Below are 26,395 nucleotides of genomic sequence, written 5' to 3'. Positions count from 1 at the left end.
AGAGGTGGGTGGACAAACAAAAACCAACTAATTCTGAGAAACTCAAAGAAGTGATTATGAAAGAATGGGTTGCTATCAGTCAGGATTTGGCCCAAAAGTTGATTGAGAGCCTGCTCAGTCGTATTGCAGAGGTCCTGAAAAAAGAAGGGCCAAAACTGCAAATGCTGACTCTTTGCATAAATCTCATGTAATTGTCAATAAAAGCCTTTGAACCGTATGAAGTGCTTATAATTACATTTCAGTACATCACATAAACAACTGAAACAAAGATCTAAAAGCAGTTTAGCAGCAAACTTTGTGAAAACTAATATTTTTGACAGTCTCAAAACTTTTGGTCAGGACTGTACCATTGCTGAGCAGATTGGAGCAATACATATAAGTGTGCCACATGATGGGACACCAGACAGTCTTTGTGCGGCACAGCGCTGAATTCTGAACGCACTGCTGTATGCATTTTCTGCGCTAGGCAAAGCTGTCCCAATCAGTATCGATCAATGTAGTCAGCTCTGTAGCGGAGTGCAACACAGGTGCCCTACCCTAATGTGTTCATATCCTGGATATATATGAATAATTATTCAGTCAGTTTACACACATAGGTCTAATAACCAGTGGCAATTTGCTATTTACCCATCATTTATTGCACTATTAACCTCTCTTATCCTAAACCCTCTCTTTTTAATCCACTTCCTTTCTATTTCATTTTATGAAAGTGATTAACCATCATTTTATGTTTCTTTAGTTTAAATCAGCTTCTTGACATTGCTTTAACTGTGCCTTTTATCCTCACTGCTTCTCTTCTGTCTATTATGTTTCCCACTAACAGTATCCTCTTTATCTCTGCCCTCTCCCTCCTTCTGCTTTTTTTTTTTTAACCAAATGTCTTCCCTTTTTTCAGCAGCCAGTCTGCAGTGACGAGGGCAGCCTCTGTGCCCTATAGTTCTTTCTAGACTAGAGGGTAGATGAGAAAATGCATGTCTGTTGCTCCGTACGTGTGCGACTGGACAGACGCTGCACTGTGTCACTTGGGAGAAGCTCCAAGTCTCCTTGCTCTCTTCCGTACGCCACTGAGTCACCCTGTAGCGAGTAGGATGGACTCCAACTAAGCAAGCAGGGCTTCTTCCTTATGTGTTTGGGCAATTTCTGATTTCAGAACCTCTATTTCTATCAGACCAGAGAAAAGGAAGACAGTGGATTGTTATTTATCCTTGTAGTGCTGTATCTTTAACACTGGTATATTGTTATTAGTCCCAGAAAGGGGAAGGGCTGGCTTGTATGTTCTGTCAGTGTAGCACCCTTTAGTGGGAGGAACAGACTGCAGCCTAATATAGCTGATGAAGTGGAAATAAACACACTGCATCTTTTCATTACAGAGCAGTGTTTGCCTCTGTCTTTCTCACTTCCTCCCCCGCTGATCCTAAATGGGTTTTAAATGAGAGCGATGTTCTTCCCTGCGTGGAAATAAAATAAATTTCACTTCCACTGCGCCTGGGGGCTCAACCAGCCCTCAATTCACACGCCACAGGAATATTGCAGGATTTTAAAGTAAAACTTTTATTGTATGTCAGAACATCGGTTATCCAGCGTGATACCTTTCATGTTTGTTGCCAATTAATATTTTCCTGTAACTCACAACTTTCTGTAATTTTCCTTGTAACTAAACTCTCATGACCTGCTATACATCTCAGTCCTTCATTCAGCCCAACATTATCGATGTGTGTTGCGCTGCAAAGATAAAAAGGGTTTCTTGAGCCGGCTCCCATGCAGCCAAAAGCAATTATCAGTCTGATGCAGGGCTTGGCCCCTCTGGAGGACTGCAGGTACAAAGCATGGGGAGGGGGGGGGGGCAATGCCAAGAGATCTTCCCACTCATGTATATCTTTCATGATAGTCTTCAGTGGTGAAGACATGAGTTTTAACGTGAACCTGATGTGAGAGGAATAGGAGGCTGCCATCTTCATTCACATATGAACAATGCCAGTTGTTTTGGCTTTTGTTGTTTTTCTGTTTCTATCTTTTTTTCCTGTTTTGTTTTACAGCAATATATCAGACAAACAAATATGGTAATTATCGTCATGTACATTAATCGCAGACAATAACAATGTAACATGTATGAATGTAAACAAGGATTGGAACAGTTCTGACAATGTCAGCTTAATTTGTGCTCCAGAGGACTACAGCCTACTTTCTGAAGCATGTATTTGGTTAGGTAGAGGAACTAGACCAGCTGGAAAAGGACAAGTGGGATGTAGGACTTTGGTGATCTATCTCCTGAGAATAGGCAGAACATCTGGAAAAAGGTGTGTCGAGTCTGGTAGTGAAGCAAAGAGATAAGAGAAAGGGAATAGGAAAGAGGGAAAAGTAAGAGAAGAAGAGAGGAAGTCTATCTCACAGCCTCGTTTTTAAAGCATCCTCTAATGAGGGGTGTTCCACTTTAAGCTAAGGATCCCAGATTTTTTTCAAATTTCTTATAGGTATCTTTCCAGATGCTGGTCAGTTTTTTCAATGATCATAAAGGAATTTATCCTAGATTTGACTTCCCCAAAATTAACCATAGGTTTTTCCAGTTCATTGCAAAAGTCATGGTACCTGCCGACTTTAGTTTTTTTTGAGTCACACACCTGCAACAAGGATGCTTCTAGTAAAGTCAAACCAAAGTCAAAGCATCTGATCTGCATGCTCAGTTTGGGCTTCTGACCTAAAGTATAAGAGGCAGAGCATCAGTACAGAAGTAAGGCATTGTTTATTATAGATTGAAGATAGCAGCCTCCATATTCCACTCACTTCAGGTTGCCTCTAATAGCTTGTACACAGGCGTTTGTGTTTTGAGTTTGTTCTTTCTTTAGTACCTTGGATGCAGAGTCTAAATTACAGGGATGAGCAAAACTGAGTTTGGCTTTTAGTGAAACTGAACTGACCTGTTAGAGGCCACAGGCCACACCATAGTGGGTTACCTTACCAGTGGTAAGCGTATCAGTGCATGGCATGGATTAATGTGGCCAGAAACTCAGTTAACCAGAACTCATTGGAGTGTATAAGGGGCTACAATGGATCAAAAAACCCTCTTACTAAAATGCTACGGATAACAAAAGTTTGCTTGTTATCCGAGGGCTTTTTGGTCCATTGTGTCCCCTTACATACTCCAATGAGTTCTGGTTCACCATGAGCTTGCTGTGTAGTCTGTAAATCCTGGTTCACATCTGCGAGTTTTGCAGAGCCGGACGTACGGATCCAGCCATCAGGATCAGGTAAAAACTGTCAGTTTTTACAGCCAATGTGCTGTAAACTGTCAGTTTTCTATTTGTTCCTATGTAGCTGCAAAACCTTCTGTTTCCGTTCCGCTGAGCGAAACGGTCCGGAAAATTGGGCCCTGCTGCATTTTTTTTGTCTGTGCAGCGGAACGGACAATGGAACCGTATGGCCGGTTCCGTTGGCAAAAGCTAATGTGAACCGAGCCTTATTCAAATGCAAAAGAAACACTAAACTCAATGAAACATATATTTAAACTAGTTAATCACTTAGCTACCAAGCGGCATATTATTATATTATAAGAGTAACAATCCACTACAAGAATAATGACTTAAGAACTCTCTGTTATTTTTCTTGCAGTTTTAACAGCTGTCAGGCAGGCAGCCAATCAGCACTCTCCATGTGGTCAGTGTGATGAACCAATCACATGGACCAGATGTGCAGGGAGAGAACAGCTACTCTTGCAAATCTGTTCTCTCTTTAGAATTCTACAGTGTGAAGAGGAAACAAACTGCTGGCAACAGTGCCTGAGCATCTTAAAAAAATGTTTATGAACCTATTATTTTAAATCATTACCTTACCAAACTTATCTTTTGAAATAGTTTAGCCAAGTAGAAATGAAGAAAATAAAACATTTCTTCAAATTGTGAGGATTTATGCCTTTTTGTTTGTTTGTTTAATTTACGGGATTAAGTATTTGACATCAAAAATATCCCAAAAACTCTACATGTCCTGAAAGAAATATAAACATATTGTCAAACCCCTAAAAGCAAATAATAATATAATAATAATGATAATAGAACACAGGAATTGTGACCTGTAGCTATTCCGGGTCCACACACAGTGGCAATGCTCGGGAACTGGTTCACAAGTGTAAAAAACCACAGACCTTGGGCATCTGTCCTGAGACCCAGAGGAAGTGCTAAAAGCACATGATCAATGTTTCCTGGGGGTCTGCTTTCTGTTTCTGGAATTATGTGCCCAGCAAAGATTAACCAACATCTGTTCTTATGGAAACCAGATTCTTCTCTTTCCGCTCAGTGCATTCCTATGATAGCTATACTGTACATTTAAAGTCTATATTATGTTGCTTTGCACATTATATTCCAGAGAAAAGATTTCTATGACAATCATGTAAATTGTAGCCTGGTGTTGTCATGCATGGGACATTACGAGAAACATGATAAATATAGCTTCTGGTGTTCCTTCATCTCAGTCAGTATTTCTTACTTACATAAACTCTATCTATCATCTCCTGATGCAGAAAATCTACACATATATACAGTACATATACAGAAACCCATACGCAGGCCTTGCCTAAAGCCTTGAACACATGGTAAATGAATGTTGCCACTCATGTTATTTAGGGGAACAAGGGCTGTAGAGACACACTGTTAAATTATGGCTGAGAAGCATGTACTGCTCCATGGGAAGGGTGGGAGGCAGGCCCGGATTTACATCACAGGAGCCTATAGGCACAGATGTCCTGGCACCCTTGATTTCGCTCTCCACGAACCCACAAACCCCCACCGAACTGCATTGCAAGTGTCCAGCTGTCACTTCTCCCTTACATTCATTGCTTGTCATAGCTACAGGTGTCCCTTTATACTGAGAGTACCTCTGGCTACCTATTGCTAAGTAGCTAGTGGTGCCCCCGACGGAGGGGACATCTCATCAGTGGAATGGTAAGAGCTGGTTGAGTAACACCTCATTTACGCTCTGCTCGGAACTCTGTTTAGGGAAGGAGGGAGGTACTCAAGGAGGGGAGTGGGCCACCTTTCCATCTTCAGGCATCTGTAGGCATGAGCCTACAGTGCCTTATGGTAATTCTGGCCCTGGTGGGAGGAGTAGGATGGATGGGTGACTTATAGCTGAGCAGCATTCTACGGGCCCAAAAGAGAACAATACCCTCTTTCATCTTAGCCAAGACTTCACTGAACAATCATCTCATCCAAGTTTGCTCTTCCATGTGTGAGAGGCTTTTATGTAGATAAAAGTTTTATTTGGCTCAGAATAAATGTACTGTTCAAGTGCGGTCCATATAACTTCATTATTGAGGCAGGATTTCTTATTCAACGATAAGTTTTCATTGCAAAATTCTACATATCTGATCTGTATAACCTCTTCTCCTAAGACTGTGATCAGACATATTATCAAACCGAAAGCTAGGAAAGCGTTCACATTTCTGTGCAATATTCAACTGTTTGGGCTGGTGCACACCAGAGCGGTTTTTAAAATCGCTAGCGGTTTGAAAACCGCTTGGGTAATGTATTTCAATGGGATGGTGCACACCAGAGCGGGTCGTTTTTTCCACAAACGCAAACTTGGGGGCTGCGGCATTTTTTAGATTTCTGAGACATTTCTGTCTCAATGTAAAGTATAGGAAAGCTAGATCAGAGCGGTTTTCCAGACGTTTTTGTTGCAGTAGCTGTTCAGTAACAGCTTTACTGTATCAATATATGAAATCTGCTACAGAAAAACGCTCCCAAAAACATGCCTAGAATCGCTCTAAAAATCTGCTTCAAAAACCTCTAGCGTTTTGCGGATCTGCTAGAGGTTTTTGCTGTGCACTGGCCCTTTGTCAGTTTTTACTAGGCAAAAACTTTCTGATGCTGCTGTGCAGTCCAATAAAAAAGGGAACAGGCTTGCAGCAGAGAGGCACTTATGCAAATGCACCTCAAATAAGCTGTATGTGACCTTATTCTTTTCCATGTTCGGTACAAGAATGCATTCTAGAGGTGCTTCACTGCAAGTGTGTTACACCATTTAAGCTAAGCAGGCAGCCATTATTGCATATACGATCTCCCTGATGCACAAGCGACTAAGTGCTGGGGATGAATGCCGGCCCGGATGCCAAATTACAGCTCCATTATTTGATTTCTTGAAGACAACAGCTGTTGTTTTTTCTGTTTGAGCATCATGAACGCTGGGAAAACAACCAATTTTAACACCCATCTGAACTTAGCTTAACTCTACAATATAACAGCAATAAATCATCTGTCTGTATAGATGGCTGGTTATCAGCTTTTCTCGCTTTTCACTAGTTGACACAACAGACCTCCTTTTTCTTCACATCTTAGCAATCAATAACTTCTAATCTCTTTGATGGGAAACTGATTTTGTGTGGCTTTTTGAAGTGGAAATACATTAATTTAGTATTCTGTTAAGCCTACAAGTCAGGAGATGCTAGGACAGTTTAGGCGGAAACATGACAGATTGGAGCAATCAATGAAACACATCACTGGAGCAGGTCACTTGTCATCTACATGAGACTGACATTTTAACCCATTGCATCAGACATTGACAGTGTTTTATCTTGCATGATCTTGACCCTTTAACGTTATCCCTCCTGTCACTATGGCTCCCTAAAGAACTGATATACTAAAAGGGGAATCTGCCACAAAAAAATATGAGAAGTTTAAGATGGGAACTTCTATGTGTCCTGGTTTCCCTGTTTTTTCCATAGCAGCAATGCTATTTAAAGCGGAGTAAGTTGGTGTATGCTAATGTGCATCTGTGGAGTAGAATAGTGTTATTTTCTTTTCAGGGTTGTATCTGAGTGATATAGCGCCTAAAGGCAAACACTAAAATTGTGCCTCCATGGTCCCCTAGATATTAGAATTAAGTAGTGATGTGCCTCCAAATTAAACATATAGTGACATGATTCCAGATAACAGATTCAAATATTTCCAGGCCCCTAGATAAAAGAATCAAGATGTCACATGCCTCCAGATAATTCATCAAGTAGTCACATGCCCCCCAATAAAAATATTAAGTAGTCACAAGCATCCAGATAAAATAATTAAGTAGTCAGGTGCCTCACAATAAACAAATTAAATTGCCAGGTGCGTCAATATAAATTAATTATATAGCCAAGTATGCCTTCATAAGTTAAGTAGCCTTGTTCCCCAGATAACAAAATTAATCTAATCTGAGGTCTGAGTGACAGGGTAGCATGGGGGCAGGCATGGCGGCACAGGACAGGGGCAGGTATGGGGTATAACCCAAAGGCAGGCATAGGGGCATAGATAGCACAAGGGCAGGCATGGGGGCGCAGCACAGGGGCAGGCATGACAGCGCAGCACAGGAGCAGGCATGGGGGTGTAGCACAGGGGCAGGCATGGCAAAGCAGCACAGGAGCAGGCATGGCGGCACAGGACAGGGGCAGGTATGGCGCCCATGGTGCTGGGACGCCCATGGCACGAGCCATGCCTGCTCCCCTCTAGATATGCCACTGCTTCTCTTTTAAAGAACACAGGTGTATCGCTTTGCAATAGGGTGCATATTCAGTTGTAAGCCTGGTGCTACCAGAGAAGAAACCTGGGCAATTTCTCCAGGGCTCCAAGCATTGCTGGGCACCCTTCAGGTAAACAATATCCTTTGTCTGCTTTATACAAATAATTTCAGCTATGTGCAAACTTGCTAGTTTAAGAAGTGTTTATCACTTGAGGGATGACAGAGCAGTCTTTTCTCCACATACCTTCAGGCTAATAATTTGGATAGGATGTGGGATTTGTTGCAAAACAAAAATGATCGCCAGAAATGGAAAAGCAATGCTGGCACTGTATTTTCTACAGCCATGTCTCCATTTAGTTAGATTTCTTGCTCAGAACTTTAGGGGTGATTTATTAAGCTTGGAGAACATGCAATAAGTAATCCAGTAAACCTGGATTTGAATTGAAGTTTAGGCCCAGTGCACACCAAAACCGCTAGCAGATCCTCAAAACGCTAGAGGTTTTTGGAGCAGATTTCAGAGCGATTCTAGGCATGTTTAGAGACGTTTACAGACGTTTTCTAAACATGCCTAGCGGTTTTTGGAGCGTTTTTGTGTAGCAGATTACAAATATTGTTACAGTAAAAGCTGTTACTGAACAGCTTCTGTAACAAAACACCTTGAAAACCGCTCTGATCTAGCGTTTTCCAGAGCGGTTTGAGCTTTTCCTATACTTTACATTGAGGCAGTAACACTTCTGCAAACCGCCGGTGTGCTGCAGGACCCACGTTTGCGGTTTGCTAAAAACCGCAAACCGCCGGTGTGCACCATCCCATTGAAATACATTAGCCAAGCGTTTTCCAAGGTGGTAGTGGTTTGTGGATCGCTTCAAAAACCGCTCGGTGTGCACCAGGCCTTACACTGAATCCATTGAACCTGTGACATCACAAACAGATTTAAAAAAACGGACTACTTCAGCAAAGGTGCGTTGCCACCATTCATTTATATCATGGGCATAACATGCGCAGTGTCCAGTAGAACATAGCTCGGCTCACGTTATTACGATGGAACATGATGCACTATGATGGAACACATAGATGTAAATGAGCCTGGGAACATTGGAGTGCATTGCTGTGTGATTATAGCTTGCTTTATAATGCACTGCAAGCTGCATGGGGTAAACATGCTAAAAATAAATAAATAAACATTTTTTAATTTTTCTGGCTTTGCTTGGGTCATATCAGAATATAGCAGGGTTTTAGAAACCCAAGAAGTTAGTAATTGTGGAGCTAAATTCAGGTACAGCACCCACAGTGAGAATTTGTTTTAATAAATGCCTGGATTTATGAGATCCAGTCAATCTTGCACTGAAAATCACAAATACATCAACCAAGTAAAGTAGATAGAAAGAGATATCGCTGAAGAGGACATTATAGAGGACCTAACAGGGCCGGTTCTCTCATGAAGCAAGGTGAAACATTTGCATCAGGCGCAGAGATTACAGGGGCGGCATGTTTGTACTGTGTTTACGTTGACAGCAGTCAGAGTAGGAGGAGAAGCAAGAGGAGAGCGAGGGGAAGAGGTCATCATTGGGGGAAAGCAGCTTGTTGTGCTGTGTGGGGAGTCTGACTGTCAGTGAGGAGGAGGGAGGCAGGAGAACAGCAGTGTTTCATTTGACTTGCACAGCAGAAGGGAGGAAGTGGCACTGTTGTCCTGACGGAGGAAGAATGGAGTGGCTGAGGGTGAGCAAAATCAAGGGGGCGCATCCTCACACGTTTGCCTCAGGCAGCAAAAAGTCTAGAACCGGCCCTGGGACCTAATAATCTCTACTTGAAAAAAGCTGTGTAATGGTTAGTGCATAAATCATTTGTCAGATATTCTAATCTAACACAGAAATGGCAGGTTTTAATTGATGCCTTTAATACCTTATTTGTGGCTCTAGTGCAGCCACAAAGATCAGCAGTAGTACATGCTGTACGGTGCAATCCGCTGTGAGATTCATCTTTCAGTTCAAGTAATATTTATACAGTAGTTAAATTTTAATATAAAATGTAAGTAAGTAAATGGATTATGATGCTCTAGCATTTTGTATAAAATATGCGTGTAGATTAAGCTGAGATTTCATTTGCATTACCTGACTTTGTGTTATTATGAGACTAGATGGCATGCTCTAGTGGGCATCTAGCCTGCATCTCAGAGGGAGGTGTCATGCTTTGCTTTTGTGATTAATTATCTGGCATCAGTGCATCACTCTGCAGCATAAAGTGGAGCTTATCTGACACGCATGTAGCAATAAACATGCTGCCAACATATGCAGATGCTGAAAGATGCCACTAATTAACCTTAAAGGCCCTCTTTTAATATTCCCTTCCCTGTTCTGCAGCAGAAAGTTTTGTCTCTGCTTGTCAAACTTGCTCTTTATTTCTTTCCACCTCTGTATATTCCCAAGGCGCACCCCTCCTTGTATCTCATCCTAGTCTCTGTGGCGTAGAACTTTCTCTTACCGCCTTCGGCTATCTCTGCTACATTTGTACTCTATTTTTTATTTTTCGTTTCCTTGCATACTTTTTTCCCATGGATACCAGGAATTTTGCCTATATTTCAGAAATCAATATAACACTCACTCTCTCTCTCTCTTTCTCTCTCTCTCTTTCTGTGCTTGATAAATAATACCAGTGCTGAACTAGGATTGAAATACAGCTCTGGCATTTGAAACAAACCAGCTAGTGACATGTTTGTGTCCAAGCTTTTATAAGCTTTACTACAGGCATCAGATGATCTTCATAAGATCCTGCCATTGTCTATACGTCAGCTATGCTTCCACCCCTTTCACTATTATCTGCTCTGCTTAGGGGAGAAGCAATTTGTCAGGGAGGATTTCCCCTGCTGATTGCTGTTATTTTCCTTCATGAAAAAGCTGGAGGTATCCTGCCTCTTCACTTCACTAAGATAGATATGCAGGGTCACGCCGAATGGGGGAGGCATTGAGACAAGTGTCATTGAGATAGGAAGTCAGCACCGGCGCCATTTTTAGTTGTAGGCAAACCAGGCAGATGCCCAAGGTTGAGGTATCTGCTATGGAGTTTTGAGAGAGATACTGGGACATTGCCTCACGTACTGCTGCCTGAACCTTACGGTCCCCAATAAAGACTCATTTAGTTTCCAATGAAATTAAGTGGGGATACCCATAACAGAAACCTTGGCCTGCCCTAAAGTGTGGTCTGACCACAAAATTTTAAATAACTCCACAGACCCTATTCTGTTAAGGATGTTGCGTCCATTAAAACAAAATCTATTGTAGAATAGCTTTTGTGTGGGTTTAGAAAGAAGGAGTGTTCTCTCTGTCTAGGGTACACTGCCTGCGTACATGTAATTAAGGCACTGGGAAATATGGCGGCGTTAATAACTATTCCCCCTCCAGGCCCCTCCAGGCCGCCATGGACTGTGGGGTAAGCTACATTACATTACATCATTCCCCACTATTCATGTGGACCTAGAGGGGGAATAGTATTTAATGCCGCCAGGAACTTGTGCAGCAGCAGGATAAGCCATACTGGCTGTATCCTGCGCCCAAGTCTCCCGGCGGCGAGATCGCAGGGACGTCAGCCTATGGCACAAACTGTTTTGCTTCAAATTTCCTGGGCTTTTTTTTCCTGAAGCTGCCCTCCACGCATCCCAAACGATGTTGACTTCAGCAAGAAGTTACAAAAGGGCTTTGCTGGGAGGCCTATGAATTTTGTTACAGGGTAGGGGGGGAGTATCCAATGAGGTACGGAAATCGCCCGCCACAACCAATTTCCCCTTCTTGCATATTGTAATTTTCTCAGACAACACTGAAAGGAAAGATTTAAGACCTCCTGAGGGTGCATAGACATACACGATTATTATTATTATTTAGTATTTATATAGTGCCAACATCCTCCGCAGAGCTGTACAGAGTATATTGTCTTGTCACTTAACTGTCCCTCTGAGGAGCTCACAATCTAATCCTTACCATAGTCTTATGTCTATGTATGTATTGTGTAGTGTACTGTATGTATCGTAGTCTAGAGCCAATTTAAGGGGTAGCCAATTAACTTATCTGTATGTTTTTGGAATGTGGGAGGAAACCGGAGTACCCAGCGTTGCAAGGCAAGAGTTCTAACCACTATGCCACCAAGCTGCCCACAATGTAGTATAGTGTAGATGCCCCCCCTTCCCCATTTACTAACCACCAATAATATAGAAACCTCCCCTTTGAGTCACTAACCACCTTTACAGAAGCACTTTTTAGTGATTTTTGTACAAAGCAGTACTTTAAGTGTCTGAATACTGAGAAACTGTTAAATATATACAGGGAGTGCAGAATTATTAGGCAAGTTGTATTTTTTGAGGAATCATTTTATTATTGAACAACATGTTCTCAATGAACCCAAAAAACTCATTAATATCAAAGCTGAATATTTTTGAAAGTAGTTTTTAGTTTGTTTTTAGTTTTAGCTATTTTAGGGGGATATCTGTGTATGCAGGTGACTATTACTGTGCATAATTATTAGGCAACTTAATAAAAAACAAATATATACCCATTTCAATTATTTATTTTTACCAGTGAAACCAATATAACATCTCAACATTCACAAATATACATTTCTGACATTCAAAAACAAAAACAAATCAGTGACCAATATAGCCACCTTTCTTTGCAAGGACATTCAAAAGCCTGCCATCCATGGATTCTGTCAGTGTTTTGATCTGTTCACCATCAACATTGCGTGCAGCAGCAACCACAGCCTCACAGACACTGTTCAGAGAGGTGTACTGTTTTCCCTCCTTGTAAATCTCACATTTTATGATGGACCACAGGTTCTCAATGGGGTTCAGATCAGGTGAACAAGGAGGCCATGTCATTAGTTTTTCTTCTTTTATACCCTTTCTTGCCAGCCACGCCGTGGAGTACTTGGACGCGTGTGATGGAGCATTGTCCTGCATGAAAATCATGTTTTTCTTGAAGGATGCAGACTTCTTCCTGTACCACTGCTTGAAGAAGGTGTCTTCCAGAAACTGGCAGTAGGACTGGAAGTTGAGCTTGACTCCATCCTCAACCCGAAAAGGCCCCACAAGCTCATCTTTGATGATACCAGCCCAAACCAGTACTCCACCTCCACCTTGCTGGCGTCTGAGTCGGACTGGAGCTCTCTGCCCTTTACCAATCCAGCCACGGGCCCATCCATCTGGCCCATCAAGACTCACTCTCATTTCATCAGTCCATAAAACCTTAGAAAATTCAGTCTTGAGATATTTCTTGGCCCAGACTTGATGTTTCAGCTTGTGTGTCTTGTTCAGTGGTGGTCAACTTTCAGCCTTTCTTACCTTGGCCATGTCTCTGAGTATTGCACACCTTGTGCTTTTAGACACTCCAGTGATGTTGCAGCTCTGAAATATGGCCAAACTGGTGGCAAGTGGCATCTTGGCAGCTGCACGCTTGACTTTTCTCAGTTCATAGGCAGTTATTTTGCGCCTTGGTTTTTCCACATGCTTCTTGCAACCCTGTTGACTATTTTGAATGAAACGTTTGATTGTTCGATGATCACGCTTCAGAAGCTTTGCAATTTTAAGAGTGCTGCATCCCTCTGCAAGATATCTCACTATTTTTGACTTTTCTGAGCCTGTCTTTTGACCCATTTTGCCAAAGGAAAGGAAGTTTCCTAATAATTATGCACACCTGATATAGGGTGTTGATGTCATTAGACCACACCCCTTCTCATTACAGAGATGCACATCACCTAATATGCTTAATTGGTAGTAGGCTTTCGAGCCTATACAGCTTGGAGTAAGACAACATGCATAAAGAGGATGATGTGGTCAAAATACTCATTCGCCTAATAATTCTGCACTCCCTGTGTATATATATATATATATATATATATATATATATATATATATATATATATATATATATATATATATAGTGAGAGAAATGATGGGTTAGAGGTAGAAGGTGTGTATATTTCTCCCAGATTTCTCTTTTATATATGTTAAAACTCCAGGGCAGCAAGCATTTCAGCAGTGAAAGGGTGTTCTTTCACTGCATTTGGCTTTTTGGAAAAGCCGGTAAAAGGGGCCCTGGAGTGAATGGAAGTAAGTGGGTGGGACTTCCATTGACCCATTCACCAGGCTATCCAGGCTTTTGAAGAAGCCTGGCTAATTAATTGCCTCATTAGGCTTCAGGGGAAACCCTTTAAATATGGTGTCTCCAGTGTTTGCCTCGCTCTCTTCCTGGGATCTGCCTGCCTGCGGTAAGGAGAGAGCCAAACACAGTGAGTAACTAAACTTAAACATACTGTTTGTTTTGTAGAGCTGGATGCTAGATCCTCTCTATTGCATAGAGAGGGAATCTATGTATGTTAGTTAGAGCCGGACAGGCTAGGGTTTATTTTTATGTTTTGTTTTTTGTTGTACTCCTGTGTTTTGGAAATGTAAATAAAGCTGATGCAATCAGCTTAAAACTTGGTCTGCTGACTGAACTGTTGTTTCTGAGGCCAAACTGGTCCCTGCAATCTGCCTAAACCCCCTGAGACTACACCATTTGGACTCGTTCCCTTACAACAATATATATAATTGATTTGTAAAAAATGTTTGGAATAATGTATGATTTTCATTCCGCTCCTCATGTGTACACCACTTTGTATTGGTCTTTCACATGGAATTCTAATAAAATTGATTCATGTTTGTGGCAGTAATGTGACAAAATGTGGAAAACTTCAAGGGGGCCGAATACTTTTGCAAGCCACTGTGTGTACATATATATATATATATATATATATATATATATATATGTATGTATGTATGTATATATATATATATATATATATATATATATATATATGTATATATATATATATATATATATATATATACAGTGGCTTGCAAAAGTATTCGGCCCCCTTGAAGTTTTCCACATTTTGTCACATTACTGCCACAAACATGAATCAATTTTATTGGAATTCCACGTGAAAGACCAATACAAGGTGGTGTACACATGAGAAGTGGAACGAAAATCATACATTATTCCAAACATTTTTTACAAATCAATTACTGCAAAGTGGGGTGTGCGTAATTATTCAGCCCCCTGAGTCAATACTTTGTAGAACCACCTTTTGTCTCTACCAGCTTTGCACATCTAGAGCCTGAAATCCTTGCCCATTCTTCTTTGCAAAACAGCTCCAGCTCAGTCAGATTAGATGGACAGCATTTGTGAACAGCAGTTTTCAGATCTTGCCACAGATTCTTGATTGGATTTATATCTGGACTTTGACTGGGCCATTATAACACCTGGATATGTTTTAGTTTTAAACCATTCCATTGTTGCCCTGGCTTTATGTTTAGGGTCGTTGTCCTGCTGGAAGGTGAACCTCTGCCCCAGTCTCAAATCTATTGCAGACTCCAAGAGGTTTTCTTCCAAGATTACCCTGTATTTGGCTCCATCCATCTTCCCATCAACTCTGACCAGCTTTCCTCTCCCTGCTAAAGAGAAGCACCCCCAGAGCATGATGCTGCCAGCCACCACCATATTTGACAGTGGTGATGGTCTGTTCTGAGTGATGTGCAGTGTTAGTTTTCTGCCACACATAACGTTTTGCATTTTGGCCCAAAAGTTCCATTTTGGTCTCATCCGACCAGAGCACCTTCTTCCACATGTTTGCTGTGTCCCCCACATGGCTTGTGGCAAACTGCAAATGGGACTTCTTATGCTTTTCTGTTAACAATGGCTTTCTTCTTGTCACTCTTCCACAGGCACGTGCAGAGGGGGGTGCTCTGGGTGCCCAGGCACCCCCCCTTTTTAAAATCAGTAAAAAAGGCCCCTCTGATCGCGCAAAATAAGCCCCGCCCACCCGCGAGAAGCTCCGCCTCCTCCTGGGGCACTTTCAGGTGAAGAGGTCTGGATAGGAATCCTAGTGTGGCATACTGACCTCACCCTCCACCTAGGACCCATACTGACCTCTACCTCCCCAAGCACCCATAGTGACTTCTTCCTCACCCACAGGGACCTCTCCATCCACCTAGCACCCACAGTGACTTCTCCCTCCCCAGCACCCACAGTGACCTCTCCATCCACCTAGCACCCACAATGACCTCTCCCTCCACTGGAGGGAGAGGTCACTGTGGGTGCTAGGTGGAGGGAGAGGTCATTGTGGGTGCTAGGTGGATGGAGAGGTCACTGTGGGTGCTGGGGAGGGAGAAGTCACTACCTAGCACCCACAGTGACCTCTCCCTCCACCTAGCACCCACAGTGACCTCTCCCTCCACCTAGCACCCACAGTGACCTCTCCCTGCACCTAGCACCCACAGTGATCTCTCCCTCCACCAGCACCCACAGTGACCTCTCCCTCCCACAGTGACCTCTCCCTGCCACAGTGACCTCTCCCTCCACCTAGCACCCACAGTGACATCTCCTTCCCCAGCACCCACAGTGACCTCTCCCTCCACCTAGCACCCACAGTGACCTCTCCCTGCACCTAGCACCCACAGTGACCTCTCCCTGCACCTAGCACCCACAGTGACCTCTCCCTCCACCAGCACCCACAGTGACCTCTCCCTCCCACAGTGACCTCTCCCTGCCACAGTGACCTCTCCCTCCACCTAGCACCCACAGTGACATCTCCTTCCCCAGCACCCACAGTGACCTCTCCCTCCACCTAGTACCCACAGTGACCTCTCCCTCCACCAGCACCCACAGTGACCTCTCCCTCCACCTAGCACCCACAGTGACCTCTCCCTGCGCCTAGCACCCACAGTGACCTCTCCCACCACCAGCACCCACAGTGACCTCTCCATCCACCTAGCACCCACAGTGACCTCTCCCTCCACCAGCACCCATAGTGACCACTCCCTCCCATAGTGACCTCTCCATCCACCTAGCACCCACAGTGACCTCTCCTTCCACCTAGCACCCACAGTGACCTCTCCCTCCCCCAGCACCCACAGTGACCTCTCCCTCCCACAGTGACCTCTCCCTCCACCTAGCACCCACAGTGACCTCTCCCTCCACCTAGCACCCACAGTGACCTCTCCCTCCACCAGCACCCACAGTGACCTCTCCCTCCCACAGTGACCTCTCCCTCCCACAGTGACCTCTCCCTGCCACAGTGACCTCTCCCTCCACCTAGCACCCACAGTGACATCTCCTTCCCCAGCACCCACAGTGACCTCTCCCTCCACCTAGCACCCACAGTGACCTCTCCCTCCACCAGCACCCACAGTGACCTCTCCCTCCCACAGTGACCTCTCCCTCCACCTAGCACCCACATTGACCTCTCCCTGCGCCTAGCACCCACAGTGACCTCTCCCTCCACCAGCACCCACAGTGACCTCTGCCTCCACCTAGCACCCACAGTGACCTCTCCTTCCACCTAGCACCCACAGTGACCTCTCCTTCCACCTAGCACCCACAGTGACCTCTCCCTCCCCCAGCACCCACAGTGACCTCTCCCTCCCACAGTGACCTCTCCCTCCACCTAGCACCCACAGTGACCTCTCCCTCCCACAGTGACCTCTCCCTCCCCCAGCACCCACAGTGACCTCTCCCTCCCACAGTGACCTCTCCCTCCACCTAGCACCCACAGTGACCTCTCCCTCCCACAGTGACCTCTCCCTCCCCCAGCACCCACAGTGACCTCTCCCTCCCACAGTGACCTCTCCCTCCACCTAGCACCCACAGTGACCTCTCCCTCCCACAGTGACCTCTCCCTTCACCTACCACCCACAATCACCTCTCCTTCCCCAAATCTAGCAGTGATCCTGCCTACCCCAGCACCCACACTGACCTATCCTTCCCCCAGCACCCACAGTGATCTTTCCCTCCCCCAGAGGCTACCCTCCTGTCCCCTGCAGCACTTACAGGGACCTCCCATCCCAAAAGCAGCGCCCACACTGATCTCTCCCAACACACAGCATCCACAACTACTCCCTCCTCCAATAACTACAATGACCTCTCCCAGCACCCACAGTGACCTCCCCTTCCTCCAGCACTCATACTGACCTCTTCCTTCCACAGAACCCACAGTGACCTACCCTTCCACCAGCACCCACACTGACCTCTACCTCTCCTAGCAGCAACTATGCTATTCATAGCAGTACCCACAGTGACCTCCCACTCCCTGCACCCACCACAATCCCACCAATATTCAGCACCCACATTACACTCAACCAGTAACCCCCACTATAGCAAGCACCCAGTACTTGCACCAAGCAACTTTCACCCAATACTTATATCCGACCTCCATATGGCACTTAGTACTTGCATCATTCACCCTATAGCTGGCACCCAGTACTCACACCCACTTGGCACAGTACTTGCACATTATCTGAACTCACATAAACCAGTACTAGCACCCAAAGTACCTGCACTCAGAATCCACATGACACACAATGCCCACCCATAGCTAGCACCTAGTGCAGGCAATGCACCAAGTATTCGCACCAATGTACCTGCACCCAACACCCACATGTTTCATCTGCAGTAGTTCCAGTTGCACTAAGCCTCCACTTGGTGCCCAGCACTCACACCAAACACTCACATATGACATCCAGTACTTGCACCCAAAACTCACAAGGGCTTGAGTAACTGCAATCAACACCTACATGATGCTTGACACCAACCCATACAGCCAGAATGCACATGACACCCTGTGCCAGCACCCAGAACCCACATGGCACCCAGCTTCTGCATTTAGCACCCACATGACAACAAATACCCCACTAGCCAGCACCCATTACCCAGATGTTACCATGTACTCGCTCCAAGAACCCACTTGGCACTCAGTATTTGCACCTAAGACCCACATGACACCCTATAACCCCCATAATCAACACCCACATGGCACAGTACTCACACAGCACAAAGTTCCAAACCCATTATATGCACCTAGTACCCATCCATGGCCAGCACTCAAATAGCACCCAGTACCCACCCTTGGTCTGAACCCATATGAGACTCAGTACTCTCCCATGGCACACATCCAGACCACACATGGCACTACCTACTCACTCATGTCCAACACTCACATGGCTTCCTGTACCAATTAGCACTCACATGGCACCCACTATTGTTTATCGCCTTCTGCTACTCATTCAGCACCCAATACTGCATAGCACCCACTGCAAATAAACACCCAATACAAACTGGACCTTGGTACCCACAGCAGCTTGACACGGACTGTACTTTGGCACATCGGCACCCACTGCAAATTAGCACAAACTGGACCTTTGCGTCTTACCACCCACTGCATCTGTGCACCCACTGCACCTTGGCACATACTGCAGTTTTGCATCTACTAATGCTTAGCAACCACTGCATATTGGCAACCACTGCTTCTTTGCCTGAAAAGAAGCTTGGGTGCTGATCTAGAGGGACAGAGGTCCCAGTAATGAAAAGTGAATTCATGCCTACATCAGGCTCCACTGTGCCCACTCTAATAGTGCGCACCTATGACTGCTAATTTGAGGGTGGTGGCACCAAAGAAGTTGGTTGGAAGAAGGCACAAAGTCTGCCTGATACTTCTATAAAGGAGTGTGTGTGTGTGTGTGTGTGTGTGTGTGTGTGTGTGTGTGTGTGTGTGTGTGTGTGTGTGTGTGTGTGTGTGTGTGTGTTAAGACTGCCTAGTGCTTTCTGGAGAAGGGGTATTACATACACAATTTAGCACGATTTATCGATTAGGGCCCCTTTTTAAAATTTGAGCACCCCCTCTTGAGAATCCTCTGCACGGCCCTGCTCTTCCATAAGAGCCAACTTTGTCCAGTGCACGACTTAATAGTTGTCCTATGGACAGATTCCCCCACCTGAGCTGAAGATCTCTGCAGCTCATCCAGAGTCACCATGGGCCTCTTGACTGCATTTCTGATCAGCGCTCTCCTTGTTTGGCCTGTGAGTTTAGGTGGACGGCCTTGTCTTGGTAGGTTTACAGTTGTGCCATACTCCTTCCATTTCTGAATGATCGCTTGAACAGTGCTCCGCGGGATGTTCAAGGCTTTGGAAATCTTTTTGTAGCCTAAGCCTGCTTTAAATTTCTCAATAACGTTATTCCTGACCTGTCTGGTGTGTTCTTTGGACTTCACGGTGTTGTTGCTCCCAATATTCTCTTAGACAACCTCTGAGGTCGTCACAGAGCAGCTGTATTTGTACTGACATTAGATTACACACAGGTGCACTCTATTTAGTCATTAGCACTCATCAGGAAATGTCTAGGGGCAATTGACTGCATTTAGACCAAAGGGGGCTGAATAATTACGCACACTCCACTTTGCAGTTATTTATTTGTAAAAAATGTTTGGAATCATGTATGATTTTCGTTCCACTTCTCATATGTACACCACTTTGTATTGGCCTTTCACGTGGAATTCCAATAAAATGGATTCATGTTTGTGGCAGTAATGTGACAAAATGTGGAAAACTTCAAGGGGGCCGAATACTTTTGCAAGCCACTGTATGTATGTATATAGGGCCGGGCCGCCCATAAGGCGGGGTGAGACGGGTTCCTCAGGCAGCAAAGTCGGGAGCGGCACCTGCCTGGCCATGGGTTAATCATCGAGTCAATGCAACTGGAAGGGAGGAGTTATTCGGGTCTGGGGACTGCCGGGACCCCGAATTACCATTGTGTGGGGTGCGCATTATAGCATTAGGGCCATAGTGGTGCCCAACTCAGGTGTCCTGCACCAAAACCACCTGCTTCAAAGAACCCTCCTGTAACATATGGCCATATAAGTTTCAAAATCAAGTATTCTTCAACCAATGAAAAATCCCATCTAGCACAGGCTTCGGATTTATTTCAAGACTAGCCTGGTGACTGTATGTATATTATGATATTAATAATGGCAAACTGTGAGTATTACATTTACAATTCAACATTCTCTGAATCGGAACAGTTCTTAAGGAGCATCTGTTGTAACAGGATGGATCACGGCATCAGATTATTCCTTGTAATCTACTGTGAATGCCCATTTCCCTTGTCCGCTTGCTATGTGCTGAACACCTTTGCCCTCCTTTCAAATATCCAGTGCCACCTGCAACTCCCATCTGTTCCACCTCTCCTCCATCTCTGCGGTCTGCTTACAACCTGGAATGTACGCCTGTACTAGAGAAGAGATCATAAAAACTACAAACGCAAAATAAGAAATATTTCATTTTCTACAGCAAAAGCCATTAATAGCAACAGTCACTAATTAATAAAAATTAATATGTTAAGAATACATTTTTTTACTACAAATGCAACGTTTCTAAATGTTTAGTTGTAAACTGATATGAATAATAACTTTGTAATAAGGAAAGTTCATGGTTCTAGCTATGCCTATGCTAATAAAATATTTTGAAACGAAATTGATTTGAATGGATTAATAATACAGAATGCAGGACATGTGTCTGTGCTTTACAATGCAGCACACTGAATTGGACCGTCTTTCTTTCATTTTCACATTGATTTCAAACACCGTTTTTTCTGAATACACTGTGCCCATTTCCACTAGCAGGATGATGCCATGATCGCATCGCATCCATCCGCTGCAAAAATCTGCATCAAGTATCCTATTCTTTTCCTGGGTCGCATCGCATTGCATCACGAATGAAAGTTTGCAGTCAATGGAAACTGCATTGGTTTCAGTTTGACCACGATGCGATCATCGCATTGCGGCTAGTGGAAATGGGCCCTAATCCTTGTGAGATCAATTTCCACTGCTCACGTTTATTACATTTAAGCAGGCCATACACTCGTTAGATTAGCAGCAGATAGATCATCAGATAGATTTTTGATCTATCTGATGTGTTTAGGAACATTTTTTACTAGAAACAGATTTCCAATAGATTTCAGTATAAAATCTATTGAACATCGATCTGATGGCATTTTTTTGCCATCAGATTTCCATTAGGTCCAATGCAAAATGATAAGCAATCTCAACAGATCGACAGATGTTCCAGCATGTCAGATCGATTGAAATCGGTCGAAATCGATCAAAATCGGCCACAAATCAATCGATTGGTCATTCGATTTGCAATCGACCGATTGATATCGATCAATTGATCGGCCGTTAATCGGCTCAGTGTAAGGGCACTTTTACTTTTACAGTTGGCTTGGACAGCATGGCACATGGGCTCGGCCTATGTTATAACTGTGCCAGAATGACTGGAATGGGGGGTGGACTGGACAGGCGTTAGAGCATTAGAAGTTTTAGTAATTGAATGGAAGGGGGAAGAGGAAAAGGTAAGAGAGGATAGCAGGAAAAGGAGAAAGGTTAGGGCAAGGGTGGAGCTATCCCCCTGAGACAGGGGTATACAGGAAGGCAACTACCATTGTTCTACCCTTTCCTACGACCAGAACTTCAAAGCTGCAAACAGTCTGCCACAAACAATTGCCACAAGTGAAAATAGAGCTAGTCAGCAGATAGTCATGTACTGATCAAGTCAGTGGAGCTATCTGTATTTAAAGAGGCACCATAACCACATATTGGTATGAAAACCCTCCCTCCCAGCAATGTTTAACCTAGGCTATTTAGTTATGCAGCCTTCTGCTCCAGAGCATTCTGGGAGACCAGGTGTTGTTTTTGCTCACTTCGGAACACACATCAAACAAATAATTGTAATCATTAGGTTGCATTTACACTTTAAAGCAGACCTAAACCCCTTCTCTCTGCTCTAAAAGATAAGCAACATCATAATAACCTTTACAGAAAAACATTACCTTGTTACAGCTTAAAGAGCTCCTTTAGAGATGCTGCAGTGTAGTTACTTCCTGGTTTGCTGGGAGCACAGAGAGAGTATACAGGCAGGATGGTGATGCCAGTTTCTCCACCAGATGCATTCCTGGGGAGCATGCGCACAGCAAGTTGCACTTCTTTGGACCACAGCACTGACCCCGAAGGCTAGGGTTATTTAAGCCCTGACCAAACAGCAATCATTGCTATTTAGTACCACAGCTGTGGCATTTTGCTACGCTGTGCCAGTCAGTCTGTCCTGTCAGTTTGCCAGTCAATCTATCCCATTAATTCGTCAGTCGTTTGTCCAGCCAGTCCTTCCTTCCAGGTCTGCCCTGCTGTGACGTATGCGCAGTCACCCACCAATTCCTGTTCCCTTTGCTGCAGTTTACCATAAAGCCTCAGAGCCTGAGGGAATCCTGAAGGCAGTCAACACTGCAGGCAAAGTAACCTTTTGCATTGGTTGGTGAGTCCACACACAGTCCAATTTCGATTGTATATACAATCGATACAATCTGGGTTCTCATATAGAGGCCAGGTCGCAGCCACCAATCCGCAATAAAGCGTGCGAATGCGCTAAGTCTAACTCTAGCTAGATCCTGTAGAAAAAAGGGTTCATTTGACAACCTTTCTAGAGATAGAAAAATAACAATAATATTAACACTATTATGGTAACGTGTCTCTCTTTGAAGATGTGAATTCTTTTCACAGAGATTTTTCAAAACAGCACTCAGACGAACAATTTTTAATCGCTTATTTAAAGAAATAATGCAGCTCTAAATATAGCCATAGAAACAAATCGATACAGAAATAATAAGGGTTCAATATGAAAATAATACAGTCTGAGCAGTTTGTCAAGTTACCGTGTCCTTTGCGTTAATAAGTCCAACAGAAGATATGAAGTCCAATTCTGGAAAGTTCTGTGGAATGGATATAAGTCCTTTGATAGCATAAAATGCCACTCCTTTGATGATATATGGATGGCTGGAAAAAAGACTCTCTTCTGTGTCCAGCAGTGTTGTTTTAACTCTTCCTCTGCCAGAGGGAGGAGTTGTAAAAGGAGATGGGTGGTGTATGCCTTCTCCCGTCCTTTGTCATGACAAGCAGAAAGAATATGCAATAACTGGAATGGTCATAGCTCGGCGACAGTCGACCAAAACCTGCAGCGAGATACCAGATACAGATACCAAACATGTGCATCTTGGGGTATCCCAAGGCAGATCACACTGTTGCTTGCTTTCGGATAATGGTAGGAACATGCTGAGTGGTTCCACCACACACAAATCATTACTAATAATTGTCTGCTAATTTCATAATGGCTAGCATCGACAGAAACTGATTAATTTAGTAAAATGTCTGAATGACTTATTCTTTCATATCAAGGTGAATTAAAAGTAATTTCTCTACTTTGGTTCAGGCAGGAATGTGAATGGGTTCTAATGAGTTTATGAGGGGATCTGTTGCTCTCCTTATCTTTAAAACTAGGATGGGAGAAGCTTCCTGGAGAATGTTTATTGCCCCCCTTATAGATAACCTTTTTCCTGTGTGGATGGTCTGGTTTTAGGGTAAATGGCTTCTCTCAGTAATAACAAACAAACACAAACAAACACCCCAGTGCAGGGGTTGTGAGATGGAAGAACACTCATTTTCTAAAAAGCAGGCTAATGAATTTAAAGGAGTGCTCCAGATCATATTTTGGGCGCATTTACATGCGCTTGCCGCAATGGCGTTCGCGGAATCGTGACACCTGCCAGTTCTCCCTTTCAGTCCACCCTACCAGTTCCCCTACCTGAAGACCCATGATCACTTAGACTCCATGCCTTGGAAGCACCCACACAAGGCATCGTTGGCGTTGCCAAGATCAACAGGGCCCTAACAAGTAACAACAATAACATTTCTGCTACACAAGAGAAAAGGGATGTGTGCTCAGACCAGTCAACTCCTGACTTCATTACTGGCTGCCTCAAGTCTGCTGACTAATTAAAATGGCAAAGCGTTTGCATAATGCATTCGCCTACCAGAATGTGCAGGATCTAAACTATCAACCTGCCTTTCCTGCAGGAGTTGGCCCACGCAACGTGCATTGCATCTCAACAGGGGTGCCGCGTGTAGGCCTCCTTGTACCCCCAAGAAAGAAAGGGCAGCGCAGACACCCCCAAAAACCTGGGAGCGCCGCAACTGCCCCCCCCCCCCGGGAGGGGGGAGCGAGATTACATGGCCGGTTCGCCCCCCAGACATGGCCTGTGTGGACCACCCATGCAGCCCCCCCAAAGGATAGATTCCCTACCTTGCGTATTTACTTACCTGTGGTGCAAAATTGCATGTCCTGGGAGCGAACACACCAATGGTGGGGTGATGCGGAGGGGGAGGGGGGGGCAGGGCGCAGGCAAGCCCCCCAGACGCTGCCACCGCTGGGAGAGCCCCCCCGCACCCCGCCCCCCCACACCAACCACCACACCACCCCCAAGAAGGAAGAACCAGATGTATGCTACACAAGAGAAAAGGGATGTGTGCTCAGACCAGTCAACTCCTGACTTCATTACTGGCTGCCTCAAGTCTGCTGACTAATTAAAATGGCAAAGCGTTTGCATATTGCATTCGCCTACCAGAATGTGCAGGATCTAAACTATCAACCTGCCTTTCCTGCAGGAGTTGGCCCATGCAACGTGCATTGCATCTCAACAGGGGTGCCGCGTGTAGGCCTCCTTGTACCCCCAAGAGAGAAAGGGCAGCGCAGACACCCCCAAAAATTTTGGAGCGCCGCAACTGCCCCCCCCCCCCCCCCGGGAGGGGGGAGCGAGATTACATGGCCGGTTCGCCCCCCTGCACATTCTGGTAGGCGAATGCAATATGCAAACGCTTTGCCATTTTAATTAGCCAGCAGACTTGAGGCAGCCAGCAATGAAGTCAGGAGTTGACTGGTCTGAGCACACATCCCTTTTCTCTTGTGTAGCATACATCTGGTTCTTCCTTCTTGGGGGTGGTGTGGTGGTTGGTGGGGGGGGGGTGGGGCGGGGTGCGGACGGGCTCTCCCAGCGGTGGTAGCGTCTAGGGGGGTTGCCTGCGCCCTGCCCCCCCTCCCCCTCCGCATCACCCCACCATTGGTGTGTTCGCTCCCAGGACATGCAATTTTGCACCACAGGTAAGTAAATACGCAAGGTAGGGAATCTATCCTTTGGGGGGGCTGCATGGGTGGTCCACACAGGCCATGTCTGGGGGGCGAACCGGCCATGTAATCTCGCTCCCCCCTCCTGGGGGGGGGGGGAGCAGTTGCGGCGCTCCCAGATTTTTGGGGGTGTCTGCGCTGCCCTTTCTTTCTTGGGGGTACAAGGAGGCCTACACGCGGCACCCCTGTTGAGATGCAATGCACGTTGCGTGGGCCAACTCCTGCAGGAAAGGCAGGTTGATAGTTTAGATCCTGCACATTCTGGTAGGCGAATGCAATATGCAAACACTTTGCCATTTTAATTAGTCAGCAGACTTGAGGCAGCCAGTGACTGGTCTGAGCACACATCCCTTTTCTCTTGTGTAGCAACAATAACATTTCAATAGCGCTTTTCTCCCATAGGACTCAAAGCACTTAGGCTATCTCAGATTCAGTAATTGGTAGTAAGATGAAGTATTAGCACAACAAAATTATATTTCTGCAAATGCGTGACTGAACAGGTAGGTTTGCAGTCTAGATTTAAACACATTCAGAGATGGAGCTGTCCTAATCTGCTGAGGTAAGGAGTTCCATAATGTAGGAGCTGCATGACAGAATAAGTCCATTCTTTACGCACCTGCTTTCTGCCTTTAATGTTTTGAAGTTCATTTAGTCCCCTTCCCCTTTCCATTTCCAAATTGCTGTAATCTACAAGTCTCCTGGCCAAACTATTCTATTTCTGGAAAAATATTATGACTGGCAACACCTCTTCCTGTTTACCATCATAACTTTAGCCATCATTAGAAATTTCAACATCCCCATTTACAAGTTTATGTCGCTCATCCCTGCTAAAATGGTTGTCTGATGGATTCATAGTAATGGCCACACCATTGACTTGGTTGTCAGATGTTTCTATTCCCCTCATAAATTCTTATTTCTCACTCTCTGACCAAAGTATTTTTTATTTACTTTTATTTGTTTTTTTTTTATCACCGCAACTCCAATGCGAAATCACACATAAACTCAAGGAAATATCTGCAAATTTGATCCCCAAGCTTTCGCTCTGACCCTGC

The sequence above is a fragment of the Hyperolius riggenbachi genome, chromosome 2 (assembly GCF_040937935.1).
Source record: "Hyperolius riggenbachi isolate aHypRig1 chromosome 2, aHypRig1.pri, whole genome shotgun sequence".
NCBI classification, from domain to species: domain Eukaryota; kingdom Metazoa; phylum Chordata; class Amphibia; order Anura; family Hyperoliidae; genus Hyperolius; species Hyperolius riggenbachi.
The sequence above is the reverse complement of the archived record's forward strand: the minus strand, read 5'-3'. Positions refer to the sequence as shown.